Genomic DNA, 22618 nt, shown 5'->3' with positions numbered 1-22618 from the left:
CGAAAAACATACGATTTTGGAGCATTAGATGTAGTTGTTGTTTGATTTTGGATTTTTATTTTGCATCAGGGCATTCTATGTCCATCTATTGGTAGGACAAAAGCTTGGGTTTTTGGTGATGTGCATGAAATTGGAGTCCAAGACGCTCAGATTTCATTACTTTGATCCAAGAGATATCTTACCAATTGTGATTAGGAGTGGAATCTGCTTTGAAAACATGAGCATTGACCTCCATTAGGTTGAATTAGAGTGAAATTGTCAATTGTGATTAGGAGTGGAATCTGCTTTGAAAACATGAGCATTGACCTCCATTAGGTTGAATTAGAGTGAAATTGTCAATTTTTGTTTATGCATTTTTTCATTTTTTGTTCATGCATTATTGAATTGGTAGAGTAGAAACATGCAAAACCATCTAAAAACAATAAAAAAACACTTAATTAGTTGCATCACAACCATTAATTAGGATCAAGATCCTTAATCTCATCCCATCAAGTCTACAAAACCACAAAACCACCAAAAAATAGGTCAAACCAGCTCTCGGGTAAGGGACGTAATCCCACAAAGCCTACCGTCTTGTGCAAAGAGACGTGAATCTAGACATGTGAGCTTGGACACATGAGTCGTGATCCTGGATATGTCAACTTGTAGATGTGAGCCTGTAGGCAGGTATGCTTAATATAGTACATACGACGATAAAGACCTGTATACGAATACATCTACCCATATCCTTGGAAGATTTTCTTGTCATACAATCTATATCAGCTATAAATTCCAAGGAAAATTCTTGTCCTTCGTAATTATTGGGAATTACATACACTTATTATTACCTAATAGTTGCACACTTAGGCCCAACTCCTAGATTTTCGTGTGGTCCTGATAGCCCTATTTCATGCAAGGGAAGTTCATCCAAAAAGGCATGAGCTGACATACGTGAACTTGGACACATGAGCCTAGAGGCGTGAATATGCATATGTGAACTTGGACACGTGAGTCTAGAGACGTGAACCTGCATATGTGAACCCAGACACATGAACCTGGACATGTGAGCCTAGCAACAAAAGAAGAAGAAGAAGAAGAAGAAGAATATCTGATATCATTTCCAGAATCACCCGTGACCTAGACTAATTGTTGGAAACGATAATATAGTCAATTGTTAAGTACGTCAAACTAGACCTACTTAAACCCACCAGCACAAGGAACTTTGAGAAGAAATGAGCCGCGAAACACAAACATTAGTGGAGGAACACTTGGAAACAAGAGTTGCCACACGGTCTGTTGTGCATAACCCTATACCCATACATCAAAACCCTATACCGAGAGGTGCGTACACACCATCGCTAATGCCATACCCACCTTTGGTGTTACCACCCAAATTGGTCCCTCCTAGAACCGCACAATACAACCGTACTCAGTGACTTTGCTAGCGGACTCAAGGAGTCTACAACAAGAAAGCTATGAGTCATATGAGCAATATGATTCATATGGGTATTATCAAAAGAAACCTCCAACCATAGAATACACCTCTCTATGTTCAAGGCCATGGTGCAATAAAGAGCAAGGGACCTCACCACGTAGGCCACTGATGCATGTTTCCATCGGTAAGGATCTGCACCATGTTGTCAAGTGTCCTGATAGAACCACACACCTAGTTTCCCAACTGCACCATGTTGTCGAGTGTCCTAATAGAACCACACACCTAGTTTCCCAACTGCATCCGAATAGTTAAGCACCAAACCCCAATGTCATTCCCGAAGGCATATGTTATAAGTGTGGATTTGAACATGCTTCTAAGGATTTTTCCAACCAAGTGACAATTTCCCCCATGGTAGAAGCATCTGCTTCCACTTCGATGAGCCTTAGCCTAATAAGCGTATAAGGAGAACTCATTCACACAATCCTTGTTAATGTACTAATCACAAGTCTCCAAGCCAAGAGGTGGGTGGCATAAGCATATGCTTCCACTTCGATGAGCCTTAGCCTAATAAGCGTATAAGGAGGACTCATTCACACAATCCTTGTTAATGTACTAATCACAAGTCTCCAAGCCAAGAGGTGGGTGGCATAGTCAAAGGAACATCCAAGCCTACCAATAAGCAGACAACCCAGGCTTTAACTTCAAAGCAAGCATCTAAATAGTTAGAGGTGCCCTAAAAAGGCTAATGAACCAAAACTAGAGGTCCAAAAGAAGAAGACCTTGAAGAGCACGTGCGTAAATGCACAATTAGTTGTCAAGGGAAACGATGTCATGACCTTTGAAAGTGGTTCAAATGAGAGCTCCAAAGCCACCTACGGGGGAGACAATTAGTGATCTCCCACTCAAACCCACTCTTCCCAAGAGAAGAAACCCATAGAGTATGAGAAACTTCTAAAGAAACTTAAGGAGTACCCAACCCCATGTTGAAAAAAGAGATAATGAAGTAAGACCAAGAGATTGCGAGGAAGGTACATGCTGAACTAGAGCCAGTGTTAGAGCAAGTGGTCAAGTATGAACCACTAACCCCGCCCGAGGGTATCCCAAAACCTATCCTAGAGCCAATCATAGAACCAGTGAGAGCGAACCTCATAGTTTTCCCAAGGTCTCAAACAAACCCGTATCCATTCTTGAGAGGCCACAAACATAACCGATTCGGAAGTCTCTACCTTTGGAACCAATTCAACCAAGCCCCACATTGCTAGATAGTGAGAGGCAGGAATTAGTGGGAGGGGAAACTTGGCCTTCCATGGGTCACCTGGATGTAACATCTTTTTTGAGGTAATCAATGGATGACTTTATCTCATCCTCGTCAAAGGCATGGCCTCCTAGGGAAGGATTAATTCACAGACCTTACACATTGACCACCTCCCAGCCAGTGAGCACGAATATCGCACGAGGGACATAACAAGCCTCACAACCTTGTTATCCTCAAAATTCAGAGTCCTAATAAGTTCTCTTTTACAAGAAAATTCTTAACTTTGGAGAGACTTATAATCGACTCGATGAACATAAATTTAAGGGCCCACATAGTTAAACCTGAACATGAAGAGAAGGAGGATGAGCATTCTCCCTCTATACACAAGATGAAAGGATATCCAAAAGTGTCCATGAACATGATGGGGCACTACTTTGAAAGCAATGAATGCTACATGTTGTTTATAAAGTAATGATGGTCTTCGAAATCTTGGATGGTGGTGTTGGTGCTAGTGTAATAACCAAGAATTGTTGGGAGTCCTAGGGAAGCCCATGACTCATAGGCACAAGCCTTGTGGTCAAGATTCGCTAATGGTGGGAACACATTCAAACCCTTAGGTTATTAGATATTTGATAGTACTACATTGTCAGGTCATGCACTTATGCCATTGGGACTTTTATCCCACTAGGTTTTTCCTGGTAGTACTACACTGTCAGGTCATACACTTATGCCATGGAGAATTTTATCCCACTAGGTTATTAGATATTTGGTAGTACTACACTATCAGGTTATGCACTTATGCCATGGGGACTTTTATCCCATTGGGTTTTTTATCATGGCCATCGAGGTATAAACAGGAGTCTTATGGTTAGCTATTATATAAGAAACAGGAGTCTTATGGTTAGCTATTATATAAGAAACTTGATTCTTAGTTTAGGATTATTGTACTTCATTAGGCTCCTAGTGAACTAGCCTTCTTCACTTTCTCTCTCTCTCTTGTGTTCTTGATTTGTGGACATTGAGCAAGTGAGTGTTTACAACTTTCCTTTCATCAAAGCTAATAGTGGTATCAAAGCTAAGTTTTGCATAGCTTGGTTTTTTGTTCAAGCTTCCAAGCTTTTCATACCTTATTTGCTCTAAGCTTTCCATAGCTTCCATTCTATTGCAAAATAGTGAAATAGTGTGGGTTTCAATTGGTTGAAGATTTCTAAACTTCAATTATATTACAAATAGCTGATAGTTGGGTGGTTACATCAGTCACGCAATCAAAATCAATTGGGTGTAGTCGGGTTAAAAGCGGTAGCATTACAGTTAGTAGAAGTAAATTGGCACCTCAATTCATCAACATCAACAGCAGGCAGCGTTCTCATTTTTAATGCTGCAGTCTGCACCACCCTATCAATCAATCAACGTCAACATGCACCCAGATCTATCCGACAGTTTTCATGACATGATGTACTACTATTGACATGTGGCAAATAAGCGCCATGTGGTAGATAAGTTTGTGCAATCACCCGGCGACTAAGCAATTGTTAGTCTGAGCAGTTGTCCTAGGTCTATGAGAAATTGGCAATTAATTGGTTTTCTCCAATTTCCCTGTCGTATTTTCTAATCGTCATACTGTGATTGCACTGCAAATTCCTAGCTTCTCCAATCGTTACATTCTCCAATTGGTAGCTTCTTCAATCACTGCATTCACAAATCGTTAGCTTCTCCAATCGCCAACTTCTTCAATCGCTACATTCTCATACAAGACTAGAGATTGGTGATTCTTTAATCGCCGTTCTCCAATCACTATAGCTTCTCCGATTGTTGCGCTACATAGAATCAGAGAAATTGCTCTAATTTTCCAATCGTGGCTTCTTTACGTCCACCGATTGTACTTTTCCAATTTCGATTGCGGTGGTGACCTTCAATCATCCTCGATCGGTCATCTCTAATCGTCCGATCATCGGTGTTCTCCACCCGCGGGAATCCAAGAGTTCAATCACTGATTTCTCCCAAGTCGATTCTTCTTCTGTAATCAACTTATCCAAGCCTCCAATCATCGATGATTCTATTGATAATTTTCAATAGCTTTCCAGCGAGTTCAATAGCAAGGTCGTTGCTAACTTCAATTGAAGCTTTATTTTATTAGCATCTTTCCTTCTCAATTCTCAAGCAGTCAGGTATGGCCCCAAGAACTCATCAAATGATTTTTTTGGTATTCTTTTTAAAGACAATAAATTAGATGGGCCAAATTATTCTTTTTTTGGTATTCTTTTTAAAGACGATAAATTAGATGGTCCAAATTATTCTCTATGGAGTTTTATGGTCAGAAATGTCCTTGTTTGCAAAGGGCTTATGGGGTTATATCAATGATGACGACCCCCACCCTAGCACAATTGCACCTGATACTCCTCCAAGAGGTCAAGGAAAATAGATATAGCATCAAGCTCCTCAAATTACCATTGTGACCAAAGAAGATGGAATTCACATGATACTTAAGCTTTGGCATCGATTGCCTTGTCAGTTAAAAGGTCTATTGTTTTGCACATTCACTCTTGTAAAACATCCATGTTTGCTCGGAACACTCTAGAAATTATGTATCGAGCTAAAAATGATACAAAGATTGCCTTTCTAAGAGAATATAAAAGAAAAGGAAACCATGAATGAACATTTAAGAAGACTTGAGATAACAACTTCTCAATATTAATGAAGTCATTCTTGAAAAGGACATGATTAACATCACCCTTAAGTCATTACCTAAATCTTATCTAGGTGTCAATACTTCCCTCCGTATTTCTTTGAGAGGAAATGTAGTCCCTCTTACCTATATCTTGTTAGCTTCCTATTTCAGGAGGAAAAGAATGTTTTTGAGAGTTTAAGGAGTGATCAGGCTCTAGCAGCCCAGGATAAGAGCAAGAAATTTTAGCTAAAGGACCAATTCTAAAAAAACTTATGAGGCCTAAGGGTGATTTTGAAAAGTAAAAGAAGGTTACTTGTTGCCAATATTATAAGAAGCCCAACCATACAATTGAGAATTACTTCAAACTTCAAAATAAGGAAAAGAAGAAAAAAGAATCCAACAAGGGTTGCAGTAGTTCTGCTTCTCACACTCAAAGTTTTAACAAAAAAGAAATTTGCTAATGTTGTTGTCTATCAAGGCTTCTCACTAATGGCTATTTACAATTATAATCCTGCATAGGATGTATATCTCAATGCACTAATGGCTATTTGCAATTATAATCTTGCATAGGATGTATGTCTCAGTGCAACTGTCTCTGACAGTTAGTTTCTTGAGATAAGCACATAACTTCTCAAAGAAGTTTGGCCAAACATATAGAGACTCCACAAGATAGTCACACTATTATATGTGACTATCACATTGCGCAGGATGGTCACATTGTTACATGTGCCAACAATGCCTCTTATCCTGTCAAAGGTATTAGTAAGATAGTTCTCACTATACTACAAGTGCTTATGATATTTGTCAAAGGTATTGGTAAGATAGTTATCACTACTACAAGTGGTGAGGATATTTATCTTCAAAATGTACTTTTTCTCAAGGATCTGCTTTAGAAATCATCGTTTTTTTTCCCTGAAGCGAGGCATAGCCGTTGATTCTTTCCCATAGAATAAGAATCTCCCTGTGATGACTTACTGTAACTATCGTAACTTAAACCCCACCCAACCACTGTACTGGTGGGATCCCTCTTTATAATAATTAGGTTGTGTTTGTTCGGGTACCAGGGAAAAGAGTTTCGAGGCCCCCTATATTAAACAGACACACCACTTACACACCCAATATGAAATTGCCTTTTTCTCAGATTCAACTATCTTCAAGACAGAATTAGAATAAAACCATAGTATTTCCATCATAATCCTCAATATTCTAGCTCCATTGTTTTACAAACAAGTCTCATCCGGACTCTCTGTTTTTTAAGACCAGCTAGTCAACCAACGAGATCCAATTTCACAATTTTTGAGTTCACTTAAATAATTCCTCACCAATTCATGAATATCTTCCTCAACATACGCATGGGTGTCCTAGCAGCCCGCGAGTCCGTGCATCGCCTGGTTAAAACCCTCTAGGATCCTCCTTAGGTGTCCTAGCACTTCACTATTTGAGGAGGAGAGAGAATGCCTGGTGATATTCCTCCTCCATGGTTCGGCTTCTCTGGGTTATCCCCAGGAACTCATTCATCTTTGTTTCCAAGAAGTCTGGAGGAGGACAGAATGTCTTCCCGAGGTATGCTTTGAGATCATCCCACGTCTGGGTGTTCTGATCCAAGCGGTTTGTCTTGCAGTGGTTCCTCCACACTACTGTGGCTGTTTCTACAATCTTCAGCTTGGAAAGAGCCACCTTAATTTTTTCATTTTTGTAACTTATGACATATCGAAGTATTCTTCCATCGCTTCGATCCACTTTTCTACAACCTCACCTAAGTGTTCATCTTTACCCTTGAAGGGACCTAGTTGAGACCTGTGTAGAGCTTTGCAAACGTGAGGGTCAAGCTCATCCTCATCCTTGTGAGGATCTGGCTGTCTACCACAGTTCGCATGTCTCATGATTCTGCCAAAATGATATATCATTAAATTTTCTATTCGACTTCGTTCTGAGATTCTAAGACTCAAGAAGTTCAAAATTAATTCATCCAATAAGGGGATCGTTCTACTATAGATCCATGCCATATGTCGTGAGAAAATAAAACTTATTACTTTAAACTCAATATCTGGTGCTCATAATCACTTAGACAACTGGAATTTTGCAAAACATTCTTTATTTACATAAGATTTGTAATATATACATAGAGCAACATAAGGTTTGTAATATATACATAGAGAGCAACATGGCTCCAAAAAGTCAATGCCTCACTTGCATACGTATGAAACGACGATACTATGCTGTGGAATGCCATGATGCAATTGTGCCCTTACCACCATTGGTGCTACAATCCTACTCCTCGGGATAAAACGGTTGAGAAGCCTGAAAATATGACAAGTGATTTTAAAATCTCAAGGTGAGGGGTGATAAAGTATAACACCACGAACTACCCCTATCCTCAACAGAACCTAAAGAGACGTTATGTCTCAGCATCTGTCTCGCTGATTGTAACAGGCATGGACATATTGCCCTAAGTACCACATATGCTGTCGCATATGCTGTCGTCTCTCCACTGGGTCCGAAAAATACAACTCCTTGAAATGATTAGCAAGACTCGCCCTTCTCGTTTGAGTCCTGGCGAAGGAGAGGATATGCTCAAAAGCAAAGGTAGTCATATCCTGATTCTGGGTGAGGTTGGGGATACCAGATAAGTACGGGGTGCCCATCTATAAAATCCAATTTATCAATTACAAGTCTTCATCAACAATGAATCTTAATTTGAATGAAAATACAACATGTGAATGCACCTTTCTAAGATTTTATTATAAATTTCAGACAAAATTCATCTTCGATTCTTGAGCTTTCAACAAAGCTCTGTACTAGCTGTGAGACCCTTGCCCCCTCTGCACGTTGACTCTCAAGTGCTAGCAGTGGAAGTAGCCACCTTTCGCACAGGGCAGGGTTTCCCACTTGGGGCCTCGCCCACAGATGTCCGGGAAAGGACTAGTCTGGCGGGTCCTTTGCAACCGAGACCGGAAAAACTTTCCTCGCCTAAAAAGCACGGGCGATTCCTCTAGGAAAATCTTCTAACGGGGGAATTTATCTAACGGGATCAAGAGCCTTATCTTTCCTATCTATTCCGACCGAACTCGTAGGTCACATGGCCGAATCAAGGAAGGGACTTGCACTTGGTTCATAGAAATCATCGCTTTTTTCCCATGAAGCGAGGCACAACCGTTGATTCTTTCCCATAGAACAAGAATCTCCCTATGAGTTACTTTAACTATCGTAACTTAAACCTAGCTGAATTTTGTTATAGGAATCCACCAATCCAGCCTAACCCCAACCAGCCCCATGGGTTAGCCAACCGCCCAACCACTGTTTTGGTGGGATCCCTCTTTATAAAAATTAGGTTGTGTCTGTCTGGGTACCAGGGAAAAAAGTTTCCCAGGCCTCTTAGTCGGCACTCATGCAAGTATATTAAACAGACAGACCACTTACACATCCAATATGAAATTGCCTTTTTCTCAGATTCAACTATCTTCAAGATAGAATTAGAATAAAACCATAGTATTTCCATCATAATTCTAAATATTTCGGTTCCATTGTTTTACAAACAAGTCTAATCCGGACTCTCCTTGAAGACCAACTAGTCAATCAATGAGATCCAATTTCATAGTTTTCTAGTTCACTTAAATAATTCCTCGGTCGCCAATCCATGAATATCTTCCTCAACATATGCATGGTAGTCCTAGCAGTCGCGAGCCTGTGCATCACCTGATCAGAACCCTCTAAAATCCTCCTTAGGTGTCCTAGCACTTCACTCCACGACTGCTCGTCGGCCCTCACCCACCATCATACCAGAAGCACACCATTTTTAACCATACCGAGGCTAGTCACAAGACCTTGGTAGGCTTTGCCACGAGAGACGTCCTTCGATGACTCCCCGCCAGCTATTGTAACATAACTCTCCTTAGATTAAAACAATAAGCCAAATGCTTCCTCCAACCAGCATTTTGGCGTAAGACAATCCTTTACAAGAACAGAGTTTCTATGCAAGTAAGATTTTTCCATTGAGTTTGATTTCACAAGACCCCCTTTTATCAAAACCATACTTTCTCAATGAAAATCACGAATCTCGTATCTCGGTGATCCATCCATCGATCACAACAATGACTTTCTAACTTATTCTAGATGATTTTGGGTCGAATCAGTCGGTTATCCATTCTTTGTACTGAAGAAATGGGATTGGTCACAAGACTTGGCTTAATTTATGATTCAAGAAATGGGCAATCATTTTTCTGACCCCCCTTCTCATGTGGTCATGGTCTAGCACCGAATTACTCGAATTTATTCCTAAAGAAATTTCTTAAAGATAATTCTCTATTTATCTGATAAAATAATTGTGATTTCTAATCATAAAGGTAAATATCAAAATTATGAAAATTCATTCTTCCTTGGATATAATAGAACTATAAATAATTCTATTCATCATAAATAATGGGATTTAACAAGGATATTTCTTTTTCCAATGATCCTTTTAATGAATATGCATACATCATTTATCTAAAATATTCACATAGAATGATACTAAAATATTCTTTTCTCCAATTCGACCTAGGCATCAACATGCCATAATTTATCTATATCAAAATGTGATGAAACTTTCTCTTTTGCATTTAAACAACATAAATCAATAAGGGCATGGTTTTAAAGAAGAAACCATGGATTAAAAAGCTTCCCAAGCATTAGAGAGGTTGGGAGGAAGATTACCATTCAAGAAGAGAGCAAAACACCATTGTTTTAGGCTTACCCTTGGTTTTTGGCTTGATTAAGAAGTGAAGCCCTCAATAAGAAGCTTGGCCACCAAGAAGTAGAGGGTAATCTCCAAGAGAGGAAGAGGATTAGTGAAGCTCCAAAGCTTCGCAATGGAGAGGCAAGGTAGAGGGATAATATAAATATACCATTCCTAGAGGCAATGGAGAGGCAAGGTAGAGGGATAAATATGCTAGTGTAATTTTCAGTATTACATATAAGGAATGGGGTTCTATTTATAGGAGAGGGAGGCCACCAACCAAGTTTAACTGGGATCTAGAGGCTTCCAGCTTCAGTTTGATCCAATTTGGACAAGTTTTGGACCAGTTTGGCTCACTTTTCTGATCTAGTTTGAAAGAGGAGAGAGGAGAGATGAAATATCTCATTTTTTTGAATTAAAAATTGGGAGTATTGATGAGATTCTAGGCACCTCCTTCATGAGCTCCTGAGGTGTGAAAATTCTAATTTTTTACTAATAAATCCTCATTTTTTTACTATTAAGTACATGTTCTAGTCAACTCTTCATCTTATGTGACAATTTAATATTTTTTGGGGGATTTTCTTTTATTCTTGCATTTTTCTCATCCTAACACTTGGATTAGCCCCATTGTTCCTTTAAAACACTCTTTGGACCTTAATCCATAATTTTTTGAAAATGTGGACCCTTAGGCTAAGGTGCCTAATGCACATATTTAATTAATTTCTAATGCATATTAGAAAACTCTTCTTAAACTTCTATTTCAGGGGAATTCATCTTAAATAAAAGGGATAACTTTATATCTAAAAATATCTCAAAAATTGTATTACCTCTCTCTATAATATTTTCTCTCTCTAGATCAAAAACAAAGGAAAACAATGCCTTCTTGCATTCTGAAATAGGGGATGATTACAGGGGACTGAGAGGAGAACTTATACACCTTTTAGAGGCTAAGGAGGAACCTTACAGAGTGGTAGACAAAATGGTTTTGGAACATTAATTACACATGTATAGTAGCCAGGCACGACCTTGCATTCAATATGTGGTCATGAGAATTTTGTACAACAAGATACATGCAGAGAAAAAGTTTCTCCAAATAAAGAACCACATTTAAGTTCATGCAATGTTGAGAAGTAAATATATGGCTCTAATGCTCTTTTCCTTGAGAGGGCGAGAGAGAGAGAGTCCGAATTTCTTCCAATGTTCTAAACCATTAAATGACATTAATGGTGTGGTGTACATGCATATGTGTGTGTGAGAGTGAGAGGCATTGTGAGCATGAGATTTAGAAAGTATGTGAGACTATGCATGCCTTGTATTGGCGATATAGCGCAAGCAAGACCACACATGGTTAAGGAAGCCACATTCATGATGTAACAATCATTGTGAAGTAGGCTAGCACTCACGCTTGTGCACGACCAAAAAGAGGCCGGCCTCCCCATCCTCTTCACCAATATAAACCTTAGCCTCTTCAAAAACCTCCACCGGCATACCAATACCCCCAACAACACCAACATCACCATAAGCCATAACAAGATCCTGGGGTCCCAACCAAGTTGTTAGCACATCCTCGAGGCACCTGGCCACACATCATCATGCTGGTAACTTCAAACACTGCCACATCCAATGCCGGCACGATTGACATGACCAATAACCAACATCATCGACGTTGTCGACATAAGGTACAAGCCCCCAGTAAGACACCATAAGACATAACAAGATCTTGGCATCCCAACCACACTGTCAACACGTCCTCAAGGCACCTGGCCACACATCATCCCATCGATAACTACAAAAACATTGCCACATCCAATGCTGACACGATTGACATGACCAATAACCAACATCATTGACGTTGTCGACATAGGTACAAGCTCCCCATAGTAAGACACCAACACACTAACCTAAAGCCAACACAACCATAAGAAACCCATCGGTGCACTGATCCCAACACTGACAACAAGGCAACACTGCCGCGCTGGTGGTAAGAAGCCACTGACAAGAAGAAGATGCTCTCATTCAACCACTATCAGCATTCCGCATGTGAGATGATTAATGCAACATTGACATCCATACATTCCCAACAAACTACTAAGTGCAAGTGAACATCTACTGACAAGAAGAAGATGCTCTCATTCAACCACTATCGGCATTCCGCATGTGAGATGATTAATGCAACATTGACATCCATACATTCCCAACAAACTACTAAGTGCAAGTGAACATCTCACCCTCTCTTTATTGCTTATATTGGCTCCCCATGGAGGGTAGAGTTGGTACATAGCTGGGATTGTTTGCAGGTACTCGCCCAGATAGTCCAATTGCCAAACCACTTGCATGCTTAAAATAAAATCTTGCTACCACTAGCTTCCTTACATATAAACCCTTGCAAGTTTCTGGTGTGTATCCAATCCTCTTCACTTACATTTGTTTACCCCACTGGCACTTTGGTTCATCACCTGAACAACCCTTTCTACCTAATGGTCCATCCAGCTACCTACACCCATGCACTCATGCCTTTCGCCACAATCACAACCACAATCTCCGCACCTTATCAAGGCACTCATGCCTTTCGCCAATCACATCCACAATCTCCGCACCTTCCAAGGCACTCCAACACCAGATCCCATTCTTGCACACACCATCCATGCCCCAATGCTTATTGGCTTGTATCATCTTCATTAATTGAGTCTCGTTCTTGTTCAGTCTAGCCTTCTTCCCATCTATGACTCACAATTTGGGTGCTTGCACACTCACAAGGACTACATGCCTTCCATCCATGCGTGGCATGCTTAGAGTTCATGAAGCTACCATCAAATATTCCTCCCATCTTGCGCAATGCATTGGGCATCCCAATCGTGGTCTATGGATTTGTCAGATCCATGCCTACACCTGTGCTACTCAAGCAGGGTAGAGCTTCCCAAAAGTTCAAAGCATCACCTCTTGCACAAGGTAAGCAGTGTCTAACATTCCAAAATTTCACCCCAAGACAGATGTGCTCTATAATGCATCCCTTGTTTTTGCCGACATTTCCATGCTTCAAGAAAGCAAGCAAATAGCCACCAACTATTCACAAAGTGGCTAAAGAGCCACCTATACCCTTCAGCCATGTCCACCAACCCATTGTTCACGGCTTACCAATGTTCTAGCCAACTGGGGTGTCCTAAAATTCTTCCATTCTCATGGACAACCCAATCATTCCCCACTCACCTTATTGGTCAGCCTACTTACACATCAAGTTGACCTCCAATTCGCTATCTCAAACAATGTGTATGATCCAAAGAAAGTAGACTAAAAAGTGTTGAAGAAAGTAGAGTGTTGGATTTTTCACCAAAAGAATTTTGTGCACAGGCCCACCTTTTGCCCAATGCCCATGCACGTCACTTGCAACATCCATGGGCTTTGCATATATTGTATACATAGGCATTGTTTGTTTATGATTCTATGTTGAGTCTCATCTTTGATAGTTGTCTATATATATTTCTAGATAGGGGGACAATGGCAAGCGCAAGCTTGACCCATGGTATGACCTATCACCTAGACCTTCCTCAAATCAGTAAGAACCTTCACCAACTCCATGGCATATCGTGGATCATTCACACCATCCACTTCATGGCCACAACTTCACTACCGACTTAGGTCCCATGAGGATGCAGTCACTATTAGGAAGGGGGTTATGTTAACCACTCCATCAGCTAACATTATTTCACCCACCCACAACTTATCACAAGATGCTTCACTTTGCCATCTTACGCACATGAACGTGTAATTAAATTTTGTAATACAGCACTAGAACATATAAATCACCCTTACCATGTGCTTAATGTCAATTAAGGAAAGTCTATAGACTTAATGTATATAGTTGCTTAAGACTAGTAATAGATACAGGACTGTTTCTAAGTTAATCGACCTAGTGTGAAAGTTTATCACTTTTATATAAGTCATTTTTTATAATAAGAAATACATAACCATTCCCTTGCAATAGTTTTTTTGTATATAAGCTTATCACTTGTGATATAAGTACTTTTTGGTAATAAGAAATACAAAATCATTCCCTTGCAATAGTTTTTTGTAACATATCCTTCTTCCCTCTTCTTGTAAGCTCTCCTTCACTCTATTCTTCCTTGCTTGCATGTTATTGTGTTTCTTACTTGCAATAGTTCTCTTTTGTAGGGCTTTCTTCTTCCCTCTTCTTGCTTGCTTGCATGCTATTGTGTTCTTACTTACTTGATGGATGCTTGTTTGAATAGATGTGACTATAGGTTTTTTTCTTACATCAGGTTCTTCTTTTCCCCCATTTTGTGAGAGAGAACCATCACAAAAGACTATCTCTTCTTGCCTCTATCTAGGCATTGAGAGATCTCCCTTCATCCCTTTGGCAGTGTGACAAGAGAGTGAGGAAGCGACGAATGAGCTAGCGTACCCACATGGGAAGTTGTAGATTGTGGCTCTAAGGCATAAACAATGACACATGCTTTGGCAAGACACTAATTTGCGTGAAGATGATGGAATGTGCACACAAGAAACTTGCAAGGGTTTGGTTATAAGTGGAAACTTGATGTGAGTGAAGGGGATTGAACAGATGCACACCGAAAACTTGTGAGGGTCTAATTGTAAGTTGAAGTGAATTTGGGTTTGGTCTTAGTGGGATTTTCTATTGGGCTTGCAATAGGTGATTTGGCAAATTAGGCTATCTGAGCGATGTATCCACAAGTAAACCTAGTTGTACCGTCTCTACCTCCATGTGGGGATCCTTCTACCCACTTAGTGGGGAGACAAAATAAGCAATAAAAGGAGGGTGAAGTGTTTACTTGCACTTATCGATTTTTGGGAAGAGCATGGATGTTCATGTTACATTTAGCACATCACTTGCTAAAATGCCAGCAGTAGTAGCGGCTACATGAATCTTCTACTCGTGCCCAACGGTGGTTTTTCCTTGTTTCTAGTGTGGATTTTGGTAGACTAATTGGCTTCTTGTAGTTGTGTTGGCATCGATGTTGGTGTGTCGACTTGTTGATCATGTTACCGAGGGGTGTGATTTTTTATTATTTTAAAACAATACTAAAAAAGAATAGTAAGAAAAAAGAAAAAAAGGAAATGTTTTAAATTAAAAAAATTAAAATTAAAAAGAAAAAGCAAGGGAGGTGCTTTATACAAACACACACACACACACAGTGTGTGTGTGTGTGTGTGTATCTCTCTCTCTCTCTCTCTCTCTCTCTCTCTCTCTCTCTCTCACACACACACACACACACACACACACACACACATGTATATAGATATATACATATATATATAGATAGATAGAGAGAGAGAGAGATAGAGAGAGAGAGAGAGAGAGAGAGAGAGAGATACACACACGTGTGTGTGTGTGTTTGTATAAAAGGAAAAAAAAAGCAAGGGAGGTATATAAACATACACACACACACACACGTGTGCACGCACACACACATGTATGTATCTCTCTCTCTCTCTCTCTCTCTCTCTCTCTCTCTCTCTCTCTCTCTCTCTCTCTCTCTCTCTCTCTCTCTCTCTCTCTCTCTCTCTCTCTCTCTTTCTACCTACCTATCTATCTATATAATAACTAAAGAAGAGGGGGAGGGTTGAGCAAAAGGAAAAATCAAAAATCAAAAGGAAAAGGAAAAAAAAGAAATTAATAAATAGAGGGCTGTTATTTTTGAAAGACTCTCATGCACCAATGTTAGCGAGTGATATAATGGACCATGCATAGAGTGATATAATGGACCATGCATAGAGTTGACCTCCCACATACTAGATCGCAAGGAGACCAAGAGTCCTTCACAACCAAAGAGACAAGATCGCTACAACATTATGATTATCTTAAGACTGCAAAAGTCCTAGTCTCTACATTGACCACAAACAGGGTGCTCTTGGAGTGATGGTCACTTCTTGCATTGCCAGGTCATGAACCAGAGATCCTAAATAACCCAAAAGTCGTCAGCGCTTTGTGTGATGAATATGCATTCTATTTAGAGATGGAAGAAATATGCATATCTCCACATAAAACTCCTCTTATATCAGACGTTTGGTGAGCCAATTGGAGCATAAGGACTTATAAAGTCCATGAAAAATGTAATAGATAGATTTAATATAGGTCTATATGAGGATGCCCATGAAAAACTCTTCACCACCATCACCATATTACCAAGGGATGTGGATGGAAACCACAAGTTTCTAGATGCACCCATAGTTAGCATGTGTTATCATCCCACTAGTGATGAAACTACATATGCAAATGAGGAGGATAGCATACATCCCAAGAAGTTAAAGGTCTCTAAAAGGTACATATAGGTCTAGGCGGGGGGAGTGTTCCCATCCAACATAGACCTAGAGCATAGAACTTTGAGGCCAAGAGAAGAAAAGAATTCTCCTATAAGGAAATCACTTCAAGACTAGGAAGCTCCATGGCAATAGGAAAAATTTAATTTTACTCTGCCAAGGAAACTACTCGCACATTTGAAGCCAAAGTTTGGCTTCCCTCCACATTAAACACCCTATTCGGAAGGAAAATCCAGCTTCTGTTGGTATGAGAACCCTTGTAGAAATTTTACCTTTAGAAAGAGCCTGATCATCTTGATATACCTAGTTGAATGAGTTTTACCAATCCATTTAAGATGGGGAATCATAAGAGTGGAGAGCTAAGAATATAATGCAAAGAATACTAGTAACTTGTAGGATACTGATATATGGATATGCAATGATGCATTTAGGCATCATACATCTTGAGTGACTAAGAGAAGACTAGCCATCCTCATTTAGCTTCTAGACAAGAAATGATATGGTGTGTTGTTTGTAAAGGCACAATGTTAACCACATTGGCTAACATTACTCCATGCACAACAACTTCTTCAAGCCATATTTTTGTATTATGTAATGCACTTCTTCATGTAAAAAAATTATGGGAAATCTCCAAGCTTACAACTTGTGTTTACAATGTCGGCGATGCACATTTAGGCTAGGAAATTAGCCTAGACTAGCTTATTAGGCCTTCGAACAGTAGTTGGGCGGGGCCGAGCATTATACAAATGAGTATTGTATATAAGACATTTTGACTAATGAGAAAACACAATCCCATTCTCACAATTGATTTTGAGTCTTCTTGCTCTTGTGATTGAGTTGGTTGTATTCTTCCTTGTTGCATGAATGCTTAGGGATTGTGTGGGTGAGTGATGGTGTTGATGTATGATCTCATCTCCCTCTCTCCTTCTCTTGTGTCTACTGTCTCATGATTTCACTCACCGTTGCATAGAAGTAGAGGTTGAGCTTTCCATATCTCTCTCTCTCTTTGCTCCCCACCCATTTACAAAGCTCATTTATGGTAACAACAAGGTAGACAAGTTTGAGGACCCTATCTCTCCACAAGAGAGAGCTACCCTACCAAGAGGGACTTGAGGTGCAAACCAGTATGACCCTTGCATTCTCCTCTCCTTCTCTCTATTATACAAGGCTCAAGAGTGTTCTCTGTCATGAACATCTTTGGTGTTGTTGTCAGGGAAGTGCCTTTGTTTAGGAATCCCTTGCTATACTTTATATTTGGAGTATTGTCATAGCCCATTTGGAGTGCAAATCCATCAGTTTTTAACCTTTGTTTGTTGTTGTTTTATGGTTTATTTTGCTTAGCTTGATGTAATAGAGCATCGAGCAACCTTTCGGGCTCAAGTTGCATAGCTACAAATAAGTTTCTAATTTAATTTCCTTTGATTTTGGTTTATTCTTTCTTGTATTGCAATTTTATAAGTTTTTGTTCATCATATGACAATCAAAAATCAAAAAATACATCATTAAGGAGTAAAGCGTAAAATCTAGATTTTTAGGCCAAAACATAGAAAATTACTCCCTAGTTTGCCTACATATGTATTCGTCGGGGCTTGGGTTCACATGTTTGCAAGTCGGAATGTATTTTCAAAAGTTTGACAAGAAAACTGTGCATAATATTCTCATTGAGGAAGGTTCAAAAAATATTCTTCACATAAATGCTCATAATGATAAAAACAGTTGAAAATTGACCATCATGTGGCCCTAATTTCTACCACTGTAAACTAGAAGACCTGTTAAAATTCCATATGTACGTGCCAAAGTAGGAACACATGCTCTCATGTGTTAACACACATTCACACGTCCTTAGCCATGCACGTTTCTAAACTTCTTAGCCATGCACATTCCTAAGTCGGAACGCACGTTCTTCGCTCCATAGATTTCACCTGACCATGCACATTCTCATTTCCTCATACATGTGCCTGGGTTCACATGTTTGCAAGTCGGAATGCATTTTCACAAGTTTGATAGGAAAAATCTACACAATATTCTCATTAAGGAAGGGTTAGAAAATATTTTTCACATAAATGCTCATAATGATAAAAACAATTGAAAATCACATGGCCCTAATTTCTACCACCGTAACTGGAAGACCTGTCACATAATTCCATACATACGTGCCAAATTAGGAACATATGCTCACGAGTGAACACACATTCACACGTCCTTATCCATGCACATTTCTAACCTTGTTAGCCATATACGTCCTTATCCATGCACATTTCTAACCTTGTTAGCCATATACGTCCTTATCCATGCACATTTCTAACCTTGTTAGCCATATACATTCCTAACTCGGAACACACGTTCTTCGCTCCATAGATTTCACCTGACCATGCACACTCTCAATTTCCCATGCATGATATGAATGTTGCGAATGCACATTTGTAACTCTAATTGTTGGGACCTTGCCATGCACGTTCTCAACTCACATAGCCATGTACATACTCAACTTGTAAACATACATTCATAAGTCTAACAAAAATAAAAACTCAAAAGAATTAGCAAAATCCAGAATATCCATGACCATTGTGAGACTTGTGTTAGTTGGAGGGGTGTTCTTAGCTAATCACCCTTACGTAAACATGAGATCAGGTAGGATTTTTAGGCTTAATCCCACACTTGAGGAGAGAACCTCAAATGACACCATTTCAAGAGCACCCTCTCAAGAGCAAGCTCTACACACTTCACAATCCCTAGAACCCCACAGAAGCCAAGCAACCCTAGTAGAAACTGAGCATTTAAGCAATACCAAGGATGCTAGCTTGAGTGAGACATATTCTTGGCAACCTATTTCTTCAGAGACACATATGGACCAAGAAGTTGGAGTGCTTGACTGCCCTGCAACAACTACTCAAAGGCATTTTGTAGACATCATTAGAAATATCTTCACAAGTGGTCCAATTGAGGAGTGGGACTCAAAGTCTCATCAAACCGACTAGCAAGTGAGAGACCACCTGCCAACAAGAAAGACTCATCAAACCAACCACCATCAAGTGAGAGACCGCCATCAAGAAGAAAGACTAAGCATGGAGGCATCCACTCCTAATATGGACACTAGCTAGTTTAGCTTAGGAATGAGAAGCATCAATCCTATAGGGGAAGGAGTAATCCTTCCTAGAACCACAATGGAAATGGTTGCTGAGACAAAAACTACTTCAACATCTTTTGGCTCGGTGAGCTCTCACAGAGAGCACGAACCTTGGTGTGTTTAAAACATCTTGTAGACCCACTATCCTCTCTAGCTTCACTACATTTAACCCCATTAAGAGTAGTGTACGAGGATTCAGGTTAAACATCAATATAGAGGCCACAATACCCACTCAAGGCACTAGGGCAAATGAGTCCATCCAAACTACTAAATACACAACCATGGAAGCCATGTGGCATGGATCTCTGAGTAAACTTGAACTCCTCTAGGAGAAGCATACATATGCCTCCACCTACCTACCCACACACATACTATCACCCACTGTTAACCCATTTCTAGGGTTATTACCAAGAGCTCTACCATTACCTTACATTAAGGATCAAGGTAGACACACCAAAAGGTCATATATTCAAGATATGAAGCAACAGTGTCCAAATCTACAACTTGGATAGGTGCTCATAATGGTCTCGCGGAATACTTATGGCGATTTCTCCTTCAAGAGCGTGTGGTAGCAAGTTAGGATGAAGTCCCAAGTGATGTAATTCATGGATATATTCTGAGAGTAGTCATTTTAAGCATTAGGCCTCTTATGAGCCTACAATGCCCGATCTACCACAGTTTAAGTGAGTGTGAAGACATTAGGTGAAATATGGACTCTTATTTTTGCCCCTTAAGGATTTCCACACCTCCTCTCTGTAGAAAAATGGGCTCATGTGAAATTTTTACAAATCAACTCAAAAGTGAGCGGAGTTTGGACATTTGGAATCTTGAGTTGATTTGTAAAAATTTCACATTGTGTAATAGAGACTTACTCTTGCTAATCCTCTTTATATTCTCTCTCTAATGTATGCTAGTGAGTGTGTGTGATTAAAATGAGATGAGAGGAGGGAGTGCATGTAGTGAAATGTGGTAGGGTGACAACACACTCAGGAGGCTACGCCGGAATTGCTACTCAAGGAGTGGTGGAGCTTGGAGACCTTAAGGGTTACGAGCTCGGCCGTTAGAAATATCTTGATGATAGTTGCATTTTGCCAAATAATCTTCTTGTTGGATGTGTTTATGTTAAGGAAAGCCTATCCTAACCATGTCATGGGAAGTTGCCTATCCGCTGAGCTCGAGCATGGCTCAAGAGCTCCACCATAGCCGCTCGCCACCACTGTCGTCCTCCCGCACTCGTTGTCACGCCAAGGTGGTTTCTCTAATCCAATGGGTGATGCACGCTCTCTCACCACGAAGATCGTGTGGGATCTCCATGGAAGAGGATCACGTTGGTTAGCCTAATCACGAGAGAGAGAGAGAGAGAGAGAGAGAGAGAGAGAGAGAGAGAGAGAGAGAGAGAAAGCAAGAGGGAACAAGTGATTAGCACTAATCACTCCCAAACCCTAACCCTAAACATACCACACATGCTAGATTAGAGTTGTGAGAGAGAGGGAGAGAGATAACACCACTTCTATTGCAAAAATGAGAGAATAAGAGAAATTGGCTTTTATAAATCCAAGCCTTTTTCCACTAGGCCACCCAAGAGTAAGTGACTCGGGGCACCCAAAACATAGTTACAAAGCTTTTCTCTATGGTTTTGCCACAACTGACCAAGATCCTCTTATCTGTCCTTTGAAGCTCAATACTTGGGAGCATCTTTAGGGCATTTCCCTCATCAAATGATGGGATTTACAAAATAGCAAGGGGGGAATTTTGAAGGGGACAAGAAGGAAACACGCATGGAGATTGATTGTCCTTTGAGATGTTGTATGCCGATGGGTGATGTTCATAAAGCTCTAGCATCTTTGTCAAGACACTGTGATGGGTATCTTGGCTCCCGTGGATGTTGAGACATCAGGTTGCGGTGTTCTCTCTTTTTATGCTTTGTCTTCTTCTGTCATTGGAGCTTTGTGATCTCGTGTTGATAGAAGTGGTAGTCGATGTTGAGGATCCATAGGTGTTGAGCCGAAGAAGAAGTTTTGGGTAGAATTGATTAGACATGAAGCGCAGTTATTCGGGTGCAATAGGGGCGATCAAGAAGATCTAGTGGCGATGGGTCATACCATGGACCAAGCTTGCACCCACCATGGTCCCCCCATCCAGAGATGTACCTAGATGGCTGTCAAATGATGAAGCTTTATGCGGTGTGTGCACATAGGACATAGCCCAATCAGATTTGCAAGTGTTGTGCATGGTCAAGGACAAAAAGTGTGTCCATGGTCCTAAATCACCTAGATAAAATTTTTTGACATGTGTTTATTGGTCACGACCCCTAAAGAGGGTTTTGTACATAGTGGCCCATGTGGCTAGAGTTGTGAGCTTACCTTTCAGTTTACCTTTGAGTGGTTGGATAAGCTCAACCATGTGTAGCACGACCCCTTGGTTTGGTGTGACGAAGTTGAGGGGCGGGGTGGAGCTTTATGGATAAGGCTCCGTGGGTTGAAAGGGTTGGGAGAATCGAGCTTTGGAGTGCCCATGGGTTGGTGTGGGCAAGTCTTGAGGATCCTGTCAAGGAGGAGCAAACTTGTCTACCCATTGGTTGTTGCCAAACCATCTTTGTCGATTAGACAGGTACTGGCGTGGTGGGTGTGGTTTGGGCGAACTACTGAGGGGTATGCCTTGGGAGCTAAATGATGGAATTTCCATCATGGAAGCCTTGGGCTTCTAAGAGACATTTGGGCACCCAACGTTGCCGAGTGATGAAGGTCCGTGGTTGGCGAGGCTTCCGACTTCTTTATCGACGAGGCTTTGAGCTATGAGGTGGTTGTCGACGTGGAGATGAGGCTTTTGATTGTGGCTTGTGGAGCCACATGTGTGTAATGCCTTCTTGGAAGCCTTGTGCTTTGAGAACATTGGTACGTACTCAAGGTTGTTAGCTTTGCTATGCTTGGGGTTTCTGAACTTGTGGTTGTGGGACCTTTTGTCATGGCTTCTTGGAGAGTTGTGGTGGGGATGAGCACAGGCAGTATGCTTGGGTAGCCAGAGGTGAGTGTAGTAGCTTTGTGCTCGTAACAAGTGGTTGGGGACTAGACAACATTGAAGCTTTATCATCTTAGGGTTTGTGGTTGTTGGCTTAGTTGGCATTGAGGTTGAGATGGCCAACT

Source organism: Cibotium barometz, chromosome 12 (assembly GCF_041138505.1).
Source record: "Cibotium barometz isolate CiBa-2024 chromosome 12, ASM4113850v1, whole genome shotgun sequence".
Classification (NCBI taxonomy): Eukaryota; Viridiplantae; Streptophyta; class Polypodiopsida; order Cyatheales; family Cibotiaceae; genus Cibotium; species Cibotium barometz.
The sequence above is the reverse complement of the archived record's forward strand: the minus strand, read 5'-3'. Positions refer to the sequence as shown.